Source organism: Anopheles stephensi, chromosome 3 (genome assembly GCF_013141755.1).
Source record: "Anopheles stephensi strain Indian chromosome 3, UCI_ANSTEP_V1.0, whole genome shotgun sequence".
NCBI lineage: Eukaryota > Metazoa > Arthropoda > Insecta > Diptera > Culicidae > Anopheles > Anopheles stephensi.
The window spans coordinates 81,466,222-81,480,662 of NC_050203.1; positions in this window are offsets into that span (position 1 = coordinate 81,466,222).

Consider the following 14,441-nt stretch of genomic DNA (forward strand, 5'->3'; position numbering starts at 1 on the left):
ATTGACGATTGATTGAAAAGTACCGCCGTGTGTAGTGCAATTTGCTGGTACATGGATAAAATGGGCGGCATACGGATATCTGGATGGGAGAGTTACGAGAGCAGTGTTGGGATTTGATGGGTAATAAGAAGTGATTGAGTAACTTCGAATTGGCAAAATTTGGTGTCTTAAAATGAGTTTGAAATAGGAGATTTATTATTTGAATAAATAATAATCGGAGTAAAAGATGACTTTCGATGACTTCAGTCCATATCGATGCATTATAAAAAGGATGAGAAACCATTGATCATTCCATCACTTCCAAAATGATCTTCAGCCAATTCCTGTACATCCTTTCACAAAGCCGTCAACCCATCTCAGGTCAAGATGACATGAGTAAATGAAGTTCGCAAGACACTCATTTTCCTTCCCCCCCTATCTCCTCGCTTAAGAGGCTGATTTAATCTTCTTTAATGTTATTATTTCATCGCGATTCCATCAAAAATCATCTTCAAGCACCACACGAACACGAACGATCCCTTCGTCCAGCCCGAAACGGTGATGATGGCCCCCAAAACATGACGGGTTGACATCGTGCATGAAGCGGGAAGCCTTTGAATCTTCCCGAAACGCTTCAGCAAGGATGTACTTTTGGGAATCCTTTCTCAAATTCCAGTCCGAATGCTTAATTGCCCCGCAGTACGGTTGTTATGGGCCGCTTCAACGCTTTCGATAATCCATCAAACGGCTGGAGAGTGAAAAATGAGATGAGCAGCGGCCGGAAGATCGATCGCGATGTCTCGATAAGCGATCAACGAAGGAAAGGATCACATGATGCGCACTTTGTGAAAGGAAATTCTTTCCCAGGGTAAAAACACACCGAAAAAGGTAATCACATCCAATGATCATTACTAGTGCACCGAAATTTGCATAAGTATGATGTGATATGGTTGATTGCTTTGCTTGTCCGTCGGGAAGGAAGCAGCATCGCACTGTTCAAAGTGTTCCGTTTAGTTTCGTAAGTCAAAAAACACTCAAGGACACATTATTCACTTTTACTTTGGCATATGTGGAATGGCTTGTTTGTTGCTTCGTTTTTCTTCTCCTCTTCGGCTCCAACATGTTTCCAGAGGCGGTACCCATTTCATTAAACACATTTCGGCTGATGAACTGAGGGCTGTCCGTGAGGCCCAGCTCGGCCTGCAAAAACAAAACCCCCAGAACAAACCAACCTGACCGAGACAGGTCAGGTCTTAACATCGCCTTCACCACAGGACCTTCCCATACCCGCGAGTGCAGCTCATGTCATCAGCGAACGTCATCAAGCGGCGTCGTGGCCGTCGTTTTGGTTGATTAAATTGTAATTTAATTTATTCACCATCAAAACTATCACGAGACACTGGGCTGTGTTTTTGGCCCGTTTTTTTTTTGTTTTTACTTGGCCTGATAGGAAACCAACGAACGTGAGACATGAAGATGCATTTGCGTAAAGGATGGCTGTGCAGTGCACCGGCTGGTTGGCTGGTTACTTTTAATGTTGCCTTTACCACACCGCTCAAACATAGCAACAGCACTACAACACCACACGGGCGCACATAAAACCTTTGCCGCGAAGGTGACTGTTTTATGTCGAAATTAATTTTATGTGGATTGTGCTGTTTTGCTGTGAGGCTGAAATGCAAAACTGGAGTGTGTTTGGTGGTGCCTGATGAAGGTGAACGATTTGAACAATGTTGAACTGTTGTACACTGAAATCATTCCCTAGAGAGACACACCGAATTTGAGCATAATTGGAGTTAGTTTTTAATATTCTACATACTGACTTGTTTTAAGTAATTTTAAAATACTTTTAATAACATTTATTTATTTATTTTAAAATAAGTGAAATGAAAATGAAATTATTAGTGTAGCTATAGAAAGTGGTTTCAGTGTATTTGAAGGGAGCTTTGCTTAAATTAAAATGAAAATAAAGTCATCTCATGCATTATTTTGAATTGATTTGTAAATACTGTTTAAAGCTTGTATTTTTCCCCAAACTTGTCGTGCCGTTTCTACATCTATTTCTTTAATCGCGATCAGCCTATTAGCATGCCGGTCAATGTTGCATGCTAGCAACAAATAAATAATAGAGACACACATATGTGTGTGTGAGCTGCTACACTTGCGTGCAGAAGCTGCAACGCAACTGTTGTTGCGGCCGTAACAATTGTTGCCCCCACGTTGCTTGTTTATCGCCACCCCGAAAAATGTGGAAACTTAATGCCACCGGTACACAAAACAGCACAAACCGGAGCAACCCAACCCCAGCCGATGCTGTGCTTTTATCTGCATCTTTATCACCTTTTCCAGCCGTCGGTTGCAAACCGATTCTCACGATCCCGATCGGGGGGTGTCTGTATGTTGTTTCGATCACCCGTACGATCTCACCCTACTTGGGAATTGCACTAAACGCGTTGGCGTCGAACCGCATGAGCAAATAATGTACGAAAGATTTGAATGCTTCACAGGGTTGAGCGAGCAGATAGTAAGCGACGAACCTTCGAAATTTTTGTATCCTCGCAGACGCATTTCGGTCGCGAACCGGCACTGCTGATGATGACTTCATTTTCGTTGGTCAAGCCTGTGGATGATGTGGATGGGCAGCACTGTCCTTCGGGGTGTAGTCCGGTTCGATCGAGCTTATTAGCGATATGAGACAGTTGTCGTTTTTGCGCGACTTTTGTTGCTAGGTTTGTGGACGGTCGTTATCGTGCGCTAACAAGGTTCGGGATTGGTTGGTGAAGGTTGGTAAGCTGCATACTAGTGGGGTTGGACAGAATCGATTAAATTCTCCATCCTACTGTGCAGGGTAATCGACTAGGGCGAAACGACTGTCTGATATAAATAGCTCATATTTAGCACGAAATGCATTAACAGACCATTTTTGCTCCCTTTTTTTAATAAAAAAATTAAAAATTAAATTTAAAAATCGAATATTAATCATGAAATCGAGATAAAAAAAATGAAACCTCGAGTATCAATCACAATCCATTTTGCACTACATCATTAAATGCGCTTAATATACTTCTCAACTACGCATTTCAGCACTTACGGCCAGATCATGTTTTCGGGCCGGGATTAATTGTTTGGAAAAAGTGAAACCAGCATTCCCGAGCATGAGGTGAAATATGAGCAGCCCGGCAAAAGTCATTCCACATTAACAACTAATAAAGATTCGTGTCATTATTCAGCTCGCTTAAGGGTGGAAAAATAAAATTAAAAACTCCATTTAAAGTGGCCCGTGTTTCACTTTTCTTTAGGTGCAATCGACAGTGAAATGAGAGCAGCAATCGGTAGCGCAACCAAATGCATTTCGTCAAATTTATGACCGATTCGACTAAAGAATGAAATGACTCTTAAAAAAAATCCCAATTTTACGCAACGTTCGCTTTCATTTGCTGTGCCTTTTTTCGGTTAAAGGAACAAATTGCAGGATACGTGATACACTTTCGTCCATGTTTAAAAGGATAAGTGTCATAAAGAGACCACACCCGTTGAAATGAAAATGCGCGGGATAAGCATAGGCCCCCGTGGAAGGGAAAATGGTATGACGGCACCCGATTTGGTCGGTCTCGTTTTAATGCAATCTGACACGATAAAGGTAAAAAAAAAATCGGTGGCGTTACATCCAGCTCTGTAGCTGCATGATCGGTTGCAATTTGCATCGTAAATGGGTGTAGTTGTTGTTGCTGTTGTTCTTCACCGCTTGCCTCACCCCCAGGGATCCCGAGAAGCTCGCGATTCTTTTGTTGCACGAAATTTCAAAAACGAGGGTCTCATCGGCTACGCTGGCCTTGGATGCACTTGGCCGCTAATGCGCTCGCGGTGCGGTGGGTGGTACAGTTAGGCAAGAGCTGGGATGAAATAAAAACAAAACAAAACAAGAACAGTCCCAGGTGCCAACAGGTTGTCTTCTTGCGTTAGGGAAATGGGTAGCATATTAGCAAATGCGCCAACCGTACAAACTGTCGGTGTACAAAGCTCTGTTCCGCAGTGCAGCACGCACGCTATCTGTTGCACATGTGGTTAGGGGAGCGTGCTTGTTTACCACGACCGGACAAAGGAATTGTGTGTGTGTGTGTGTGTTTGTGTGGCACACAATGGGTGCACGGTTTCGGAAAAGCTTCCCAGCGGTATCATTATCTTGCGGGTGTACGTACACAGCCCTGCATTGTCGCAATGCCGATATTAATGTTCGGCAATCACGGTTGCTTCAATGTTTTTGGGTGGCTTAAGTCTTGGGAAGTGGACTAAACGGTTGAATTTTGTGAGCGGTCCGGTCCGGTTGCAGATAACAGACCCCGGTAGCGGGATAATAATGGGTGTAATTGCAATATTAATATCAATTGGCATCGCACGCCGGAACACACACACAAAAACTGTTCGCTCGGTAAAGAAAATCCGTAGCTCCGTACCAGCAGCAGCAGCAACAGCAGCTAGAGCGCCCCGGGAAGGTTCAAGGCGTGATGAATGTGGCCCGCCCAGAATTTTGTAAAATTGAGCAGAGTGAAAATAAAACTATGAAAAAAAGCACCGAACACGCGGGAAGAAAGTTTGACATGCACTGACGCACCTTTGAGCCGAATTTCACTCCTTCCTTCCTTTTCCTTTCCATTAGCGCGAGAGCGTTCCTTGCGTTGCATCTTTGCGTGTTGTGGTTGTTGTCGAGAGCCTTCCAGCGACGGGTTCGTAGCTTCCCGAAAAAAAAAAAACGGAACCGAAGTCACCCACCGTCGACATGCTTCTGCTGTGCGTGGTGTTCCCGTTGCGCGAATGAAGTGTGGTTTTATTAATTTCACTTGAAGCGTATTCGACAGCGCAACGATTTGCCAACACGAACCATCGAAACATGCTACTCGCTCGCTGGTTTGGGTAGAAAAATTTGATCAGCAAGTGGCTTTTTTGGGAGATGTACAGTGGTAGGAGTAAATATATCACCAATATTGATAGTAATTTATTTGCGTTCATTTATGCTTGTGCGCATGATGGATTCGAGGGTTGTTCATTTCTGTTCATTTAAATTCATTTTTGGATCACAAGTTACTATTATCGGTCACACATTTAGCCACACAGACTTGAGGCATTTTTTTTTCTACACAAAGTCTTCATCAACTAGAATTTGATGCAGGCTGGAGTGTTTTACAGAACCAACTCTTTTGCAGACCTTATTTTAGTTAAGTATTTTTAACATCAGCACATCAGCAAAGGAGAACAGCACAAAAAATATTTTTGGAAACAATAAACAAAGTTTAAGCTTATTGCCACCACTGTCCCATCTCTCTGCGATCCCATTCGTCAAAAACTATTTTCTTCGCTCGCGTTTCCTTCTTGCCTGTGATAAAATTCAATTTGCATCTCACGTTATCGGTGTGCTTCCCACACCATACCCGATGTAGTCATCGGGTAGGAAAAACAGGGTAACACATTCCTTGGACGAAAATCTTGCCCACACCAGAGAGAACACTCCAGACGGCCTTGGAATAGGGACGGGACACGGGTAGGTTGGGCACCAGCTTGTGACAGTGAAGAATATTGGTCATTTTCAAAATTCATGACCATCATTTCGGTGATAATCGCCCCGTTCCGTCCGCAACAGATGCAGCCGCCTTCGATCGGCAGCGCTCGGCCTGAAGAACGCGATGAAGGTGAGCGATTGTATCGTTTTTATCACTCGTCGCAATTTTGGTCACAAGGTTCAGCTTTATTTTTTTTTTTGGTCGGGGAGAAAAGATATCATATCGATTCGGTAAGAAATATTATTCAATCAATCTACATACGTAATATGTGTGGCAGGGGTGCATAATTGATCATATGGTGTGGCGTGAGATAAAACTTTCGTGGAGATAGCGGCGATCGATCGGCGACCGATAACGGCGTTTTGTACTAAATGATGTGTTTATTAGCCAGCCGTCGTGGTGCCACGAATGAATAAGAGATTTCAATGCTGCCGAGACTACGAAATTCAATAAAAGGTTATGCTGAATAACTGATCGAAGGTTGTATGTTTTTTCCGATAGGTCATACAATGGTGGTTGATTTTAATTCCTTCCCCATATAAAACAATCATAATCGTCTCCCAATTACTGCCTGAATGAAGATACACAGCAGCAGCAGTGTTGTGCGTGTAAGGGAAGCAAAAAAAAAAACGCAGCTAGGTGGCCCCGGATGGCATTCAGTGTTTTTCTTAATAAATGAAACATAACCAATAAAATAAGATCACCAACGATGATCTGCCTTTTCGTTGCGGTTCTGTTGCACTGTGGTGGCTCGAGGTCTCGAGGTGCAGATGGGCAGATCATCAGCTGAGAGCAACAGCACCGCTCCGAACGGGGATGATAAATTATTGGTTGACAATTATATGAATATTTATGTTGCTCATATCAAACACGAAAAAATCGTACTCGAAATAAATTATTTATTTATCAGCATTCCTTTTCTTTTTCTTTCACCCTTCTGAGAGTAGCAGCAGCAGCAGCAGCAGTATTGGGTGCAGGAAAGCATACTTTCGAATACCTTCACACATGTTGCGTTTATCGCCCTCCCCCCCCCCCCCCACCCAGATAGGGTGGTGGTAGTATTGGTCCGCGAGCTGGGAGGATGCACTGATATCCAGAAATGCATTTCGTGTGAAGCTGCGAATTGGCAGTTCGTTATGTTGTGCATGTTCAGCCAAAAAATCTTCATCCCACCGAACCAACCAGCCCATGGGGCGAACTGTCGCGGAGTGAGAGATTTTCAATAAAACACTCATAAATTTTGTCGCTTATCAAATTTATTAATCGTTTGCGAGTAAAAGCGAAATTTTCAAATTAGCAATTTTGTTGTCTGTGTTTTGTTTTTTTTTTTACTGCTGGTGTGTGTGCGTGGCGTGCTGTGTTTTTTTTGCGGCTTGAGGAAAGATTTGGGCCTGAGACAAGCGTGCGCGCGAGAGAAAGGACGCGTTGATTTCAGTACAAAACGAGGCGATAAAGAATGGGCCGGTGGGAAGATTTATGGCGACGGGGTGTATTGGGATTGCTTGAAAAATGTGACTTTTGAAGGAGACGTTGAGTGTGTGTGTTGTGAATCTTCGCGTTTGTTTTTTGTTTTGCTTTTATTTGCATGCAGAGTTTTGTGTCCCGAGTCGTTACGCATGAAAAGCGTTGGACCCTGCGAGGTCGATTCGTAAAAGGTGGACAATAAAATGCTTTATTAGCGAATATGGAAAGGGTCATCTCGTTCGGCTTGATTCGTTCATTAACTGTGCACATCATAAGTCGAAGCAAAATGCATGAGTTTTATTTAAAATTTGATCAGCTTGTCTGTGACCTTTTACAAAAAGAGTTGCTTGAAAATGCAGATAGCTGTGTTTGGTTGTTCATAAAGGTATTTTAAATTATTTTCAAGGCAAAATTATTTTCTTGAAGCATTCAGCTAATCATCATTATCCAATGAAGCAGTCAAACGGTTTAAGTCTTAGACTGCGACTCACTCTATTCTCGCCATCATTATTTGAGGGACAGTTTCAAAATTTAAGTCTGCTTCTTTTTTGCTTGGATCAATGATGCTCAGGGAATTGAACGACTTTTCCAAACTCTGAAGTCCACTTCGGGATACAGTTGATCGATTTTTTTCAATATCGTTGGACCTTATCAAACATTGAGAGTTCTGCCAGGTTTTAAATATAAATTTTCTGTTTAAACTGTTTTCTGCAGCTCTTGAGCATCGAAACCGAACAGCCTTTCTTCGTACAACTGGATCGTCATTCATTCCTTGAAGCAATATATCTTATAAAATGCCAAAAACAGATTTTTCAGAGATACTGACATTCTTTCCAATTCTTCCTTATCGTACTGTCAGACAAAACATCTTTTCACAGACCTATATCAGCATGTCTAGTTTACTTGCGATCTTTGGTCCTTCACTTCCCAGCGTTCGCATCTTAGGACCATTACGTAGAGTTATATTGTAGCACTGGAAACTATTTTCAGATAATATATTGATATTGAGGTTGGAAAACATAACTATTTTAGACCTATTCGCAGATCAGCGAATGTGATTATCCAATCACAATACAAGAGGACGGCTAACGAATCAACCCAAAACCTTGCTGTAAAGAGTAGCAGAAGCGATGCATCTCCTCATCCCGAGAATAAAACAGAAAATCATGTATCATGTTTCCACTATGCAAAACAAAAAATCACACACATCCAAAACAGCCTTCTCATCATTTGACCCATAATGTGATACCGTAAATTTGCCACTCATTACAAATCCTTACTACCCCGTGGGCGCGTAGTAATTAATCACACGAAAAGTTCGCCTTTTCGCCGGACCCATACGTTCGACGGCCATATTCTTCTCCTGCATGTGTGTATGATGGTGGCGGCATGCATCGACTCGATTAATGGCTTCTTCGAATTCAAATTACTTCGTCACGAAAAACGATTAACCACAATTGGATCACACGATAACGATCGGGTCGGTTTCGGTGGATGGTAGCCTCGGTGGATGGACCCCATCGACGTTACGACTGATACCGATGATGTCCATTCGTTTTTTTGTGTGTGTAGAAGCCGCCTCTTGTAAACATATGAATTGCAAAGGTGGTGAAGAAAAAACAATCACACAAGCGAAAAAAAAATGCTTGTAAATACACAAAAAACCCCGCTTTTACGTTTTAACAACCAAATACCAAACACAAAAGGCGAGCAAATTGAGCTACATGTTTTTTTTCTGAGCGTGGAGGGATTCAGCATTCACCACCCTCGAGGCGGGAAAAAGGAAAGAGGCATTTAAGAAAAAAATTGGCCAAATTTACTCTCAATCACACAGGGCTCGTTTTGGGTTGGTGAGTGTTAACAAGCCCAGTTAAATATAAAAATATTAACCATCCTTCCTTTACGGCCACGGGTAAGGAAGGAAAACAAACACACACGCACACGCACACTAGCAGGGCATACATATTGATAAATGTAATTCTGTGTATCATTATTGTAACAGCGATCACAGGTTTGCCCTCAAGCAGCAGCACGACACACCGAGAAAAACCGTCTTCGATTCGGAGGCCGACTGAAGCGTTAAAGCGTTGTGGACCGGCCGACAAAACAAACAAATGCCCCGTACCGATGTGCAAACAAAAGTTCATAAAAGCAGGTCAGCGAAGGAACAGGAACTGATCGAAGGAACGGAGCGAAGTCGGTTCGAAAAAAACAAACAATCCACTTGCTGTTGCGTTTTGCGCTCAGCAATCAAATGGCACCCCCTCTGTCTGGGAACTTAAACGAAAAAACAGACAACGAGCCCCCCCCCCCCCACGAACTGTCTGTGGGGATGCACGATTGCAAAAGGGTGGTCGCGATTTTTATCATTTTGAACCGCGCTCCCGTTCATCGTGCTGTGTAGGGATGAGAGAACGGAGCGGCGATGTGAAAAGGCGCAGGTCAAAGGGTGGCCTAGGTCACAATAATTCGCAACACGCATTCGCAATCCGGCATTGGTGCAAGATGTGTATGTGCATTGCGAATGCATTGTTGCAACCGTGTGTGAGATATGGGGGAAACGTTTGCTGCAACGCACAATGGACGCACTGATTGAGCGTCAGCTTCCAGGGAGCAGACTGCCTCAAGATGCTGCTTGCGCCACACGATGTGAAACGACGATGCATTGCTCGATACGCCATTAATCATGCGTGTGGGAGATAGAAGCTGGGGTGAAGAAACGGAAGGAATGGGGTAGCAATTGAATTCGGGCAGTTGATTTTTATTTCAGTTCGTGCCATAGCCAACAAAACCCCACATATTCGACACCTTCGAGGGCAGCTAGTTGGGGATGCGCTTTTGTCGAGGACTTGAACGGCTTCAAACCACGCTCCGGAATGTATGTTTCGATTCGCACGCATATCATTCGCAATTTCCGTGCGGCTATTTTTAGGGGTGTCGAATTAATTGCATTTTCGAATTTTATCGGAGTGCAATTGCTGCTCGGCAGGACCTCCAGCACTGGCGTATAATTGTAACCTAGGGTGGAAAAATCGAACCGAATCGAAATTCGAATGTCTCACCGAGAGTGATTTCTGTGCGGCTGCTTTGCGGTCGTAAATAATTTCTCTCCGCACGATCGGGAGCTTGCAAAAAAACAGAAAACTGATGCGATCTACCTTTGAAAGTGAAACGCCTTGCGCTGAGAGTGAAATGCCAGAGACAAAGTACATTTTTTCGTTCCCGATTCACTCGCCAGAAGGAATGCCAGCTTCGAAGACGATGTCTTTCGACCCGTCTCTGGGTGCACCGTCGTCCTTGGGTACGCGAGTTATTTTCGCACCAGTAATCGTAGGCTCATAATTTCACCACGAAGATGTCATTGCGGGCTGGGACGGCCTTTTTTTTGTTGCACCTCCGGTAAGTAACGTATGTCTGGGGCATCCCACAAGGCTCCACCCAATGCTCCAGATCCCCGGGCTTTCCGTTGTTTTGGGATACATTTTGTCCAATCTTTCTGCACGTGCATTTCCCTTTGCTGGGCGTGAGACGTGATAGCTCATTATGCAAAGTGTATCATTTCGCATTATCTTCGCTCCATTTGTAAGCGCACATTGGCTGGGAACGGGAGGCGGAAGCTCAAGGAAACAGGAGAAGAGAGGTAAAAAAAACTCAACCACTGGTAAAGCTTGCAACGATGCTGCACCGAAAAAAAAAGTCCCGTCGATGGCTCTGGTGAAATTGCTAATAAACGGAATAACGTAAAAATTTATTGCATTAAAAATGGCTCAACTTTATGAGCGGGTTTGGTGTTTTTAATACTCCTTTTTTGAGTTTTTGGTGATACGCTTTCAGGGCAGAGAAGGTGTAGAGGGTATGTGTTTTTTTGTAAAGCTGGTAGCTAGAAGAAATATTTCAGCATCTTAAGCAACTCTTAATCGAAAGCATGTTAAGGGTTTTAAGCCAGACAACAATATATTTGCTTTCAATTCATGTGTACCATTAGAGTGGTAATACGTTATGTTACTAGTTTAAACTTTAAACAGAGTTTTAAATTATAACAACTAGACTAGCTTCAGATTAACATTGGATATAATTTTACCCTAATCCTTCTTCTTCTTTTTCCTTGGCACTACAACCTCGAGAGGTCTTGGCCTGCTATTTCTGGCTTTCTGTGACTTAATTTTACCCGTAGTAAAGTAGTCAGCCCTACGTACGGACAGGCGGTCTTGATGGGGTTTGAACTCCAGCCCTGCCGTGTGAAGACCGGCGCCGCTGTCGTCTCGGCCACCGGACCGCCCCTAATCCTACATCCTTAATAATGGTTATAGGAAGATACTGGACTAATTCTAAAAAAATATTGCTGTCACTTCCTGGGTGTCAGTTAGCTGGGCCTTGAAACCTTGATTTATAGGTATTATTCTTCCTAGATGATCAGCTATTAGTCCGTCATGGATAAAATGTATAGTTTATCAAGGTCTTCCAATAGAAGTTTACTCAAAAAAATTTCGAAGTCGATGCGCAGAGGTCGGTTAAATATCTCTTTGGTTGATGATGCACTTCGCCAGACGCTAATTTCAAAAGTTTGTCGCAATGATGACTTCCTCTCAGACATGGACTTCTTTGTCAATGGAATTCTTAGCTGATGAGGTGAGTAACGGCTTTGAATCTGAGGAAAACTTAGGGATCCATATCTTAGGTGATTCTGACCATCAAGACTGTAATAATTACTTTAAAAAGTGAAGACTTCACACAGTTTCACACAGGTATTCTGATTAGAAATTTCTAAACATCTATTGACATCGATAAAGAACCTTAAAATATTCTTATAAGACCTATAAAATGAACCAAATACCTCTTATGTGTATTAAAAGTATTTAAAATTATTTACTGTAGTCATCGTGAGACTAGGACCAATAATTAATGCAGATATGTCATGTTGAGCGAAGTTTTTAAAGAAGCAAATGAATAAGAAATTCAAAGAACTAGGTGTCTTGCCTACTAAACCAAGCCAATATCGTCATTGAATTTCCTGCTCTGATGCGATTCCTTCACCAGAGCGTGTTATTGAACTAAATATTATGCATACATTATTATTTCCTTCCTTCGCCCCCCTTATTACGTTCCCCGTGCCGATGAGGTAATCAAAAACGGCTTTACAGCATTAACAAAATAAAAAATACACAGCCAAACAGACACATCCTCCACCATCAACAGCGACCGAAGGCGTTCACTTTTCGGGGTGTACATTTTTCTTCTCTCCTCCCGAGTTCCCCATCCCCCCATAACACCCTTGGAGGATGCAACCAAAACCGGGACATGTTTCATTTAACCGGTAGCTTCATCACAATGCAAGCGATTCGTTCTCGTACCGTAGGCAACTTTCGTTAAGCGCGAAAAAGGATGCAAGCACACAAAAAAAAAAGGAAGTCTCCACCTTAACACACTTTTCGAACCGTTCGGATATAGTGAAGCAGAAGGAGAGACGTTATGTAAGGGGGTTGAGTCGAGGAAATCGATCCAAGATCGAGCAGGAAAAAGCAGAGCGAGCGTGCGAGTGAGTGAGCGAGCAGCCATGAGCCGGCAAGCTGAACGAGATTGACATCAATCGATCGTTCATTAATAATAATTATGACCTTAATGCAAGTGCAATTTTCCGCATAAACACGCCGCGGCGCACATTGGAGATCAGGCTGGTGGTGGTATAAAATATAACAAAATTTAACGTTGTTAAAAATAATGGTAAACAAAGATGACAAATTGATTTATAAATCATCGTTTGGCGTCGGCAGGAAGCGTCGGCTGGCCCGAGCTCGAGTACGGCCGGGATAAATGGTCCGTGTACTGCGGCGAGAAGGATGATGATTTTTTATCGTTGCTCACCATCATTTTGCTCTGTTGCTGCTCATCATCGTCATCATCATCATCAGTCGCTTCAACGACGAACGGAGTTGACTTCGGTCCTTGAAAAATGGATGGTCCCAGTGGCCGAGATAAAGGGATGACATCCTTTCACCTCGCGGAAGGATACTTTTTCGTTGCTCTTTTTTAAATTCATTCTTCTCTTCGTCCCTTCGATTGAACATATTGAACTCTGGATGGCCTTCAGCTACAGGTTTGGTTTCCTTCGGATGGAAAAAAAACACGCCGTGTCCAAGGGTGAAGATCCACGACAGGTTTACCAGTCCAGTCATTGATTGATTGCATTCGAAATTAAAGTTTCGCCGCCAACAATCGATCGCATGATGTTGCGCATCTTCGAAAGGTTTCTGCAAAGCAATATCTTGCATGCTGGTAGAGCTAAAGAAGAGGTAATTAAAAGGGTGCGACATTTCATTAGCGTTGAACAACCTTGAAAATAGGTAATAGGCTGAAGATGCTTGCTCCAACGCATGTGTAGGGAGCTTCACAGAGCTATCGGTGATCTCAAAAAGTAATCTCAAATAAGTATGATGAGCCTTAAGCGAAATGGGGTAGGTTGGACCTATTTGTCGTAAAACTATTTTGGTAAAAATCGAATTAAAGCAAGGCACATTTCAATCATCATTTATCGCACGCATGTGAGGCGGCTTCACCTCGGAGCTCGGTCCCCGGATATCTGATCGAAACGGCGGTAACCGGGGTGCCATGTTCCCACGGATGAGCCAGGTGCCAGGTTTGGGCAGGGTCACACCCCAAGGATGCTTACTCGATCGCGCTTGGTTCGACAGTGAAGAGAAAGGTTGAGCCAACTGTTGCTTTTATTTGAGCGTAACAACAGCTTTTAGCAACTTCTGTCCTGCGACGCCGTCGATGTCAGCTGACCGGTTCAACGATGTTCCAGCGGGGTTGGATATCTCGTGCTCGATGGATTCCTGGAACTGAGGTACTTACGTGGAAGCAACTTTCGAATTTTAGCGTGCCTTAAAAATATTATTTTGGGATTAATTTTAATTAAATTAATACAGTATTCATCTGGTAGGATTATACGAGTTCTTAACGATAATTTCAAATAATAATTTATTAATGAGCTGTTGAGTAAAATCGCATTTGTTTTGTTACGCTACACTTCCCGGACCCAATCGTAATCCAATTCTTTCACCCGGACAATATGCATCCAGCGTTTCGCCGTAAGAGGGATTAGCTGAAGATCTAACCGGTACAGGTCGGTCGGTTCAAGAACTGGTTGCCAGAAGCATCCAGTCCAAGGACGGGAACCACCCGAGGAACTAAACCAGGCGGGCGGGCGTGCGCGCACACACACACACACACCGAAGCAACCAACACGGCTGGCTGGATGCTGCCTGGCAACACGTCCAATTTGATCCGGTTCTGTCAACCCGACAGGCAAAGCCGACCCCCGATGTATGTGCAACGCCCTGTTTTTCTCCTTTCACTTTTCAACGGGTAACGGTTCGTCCGGGAAGGTGGTGGAGAAGGATGAGGGGGAAGAGGAGAAGAGCCAAGGCAGGGTGTAGTGTGGGC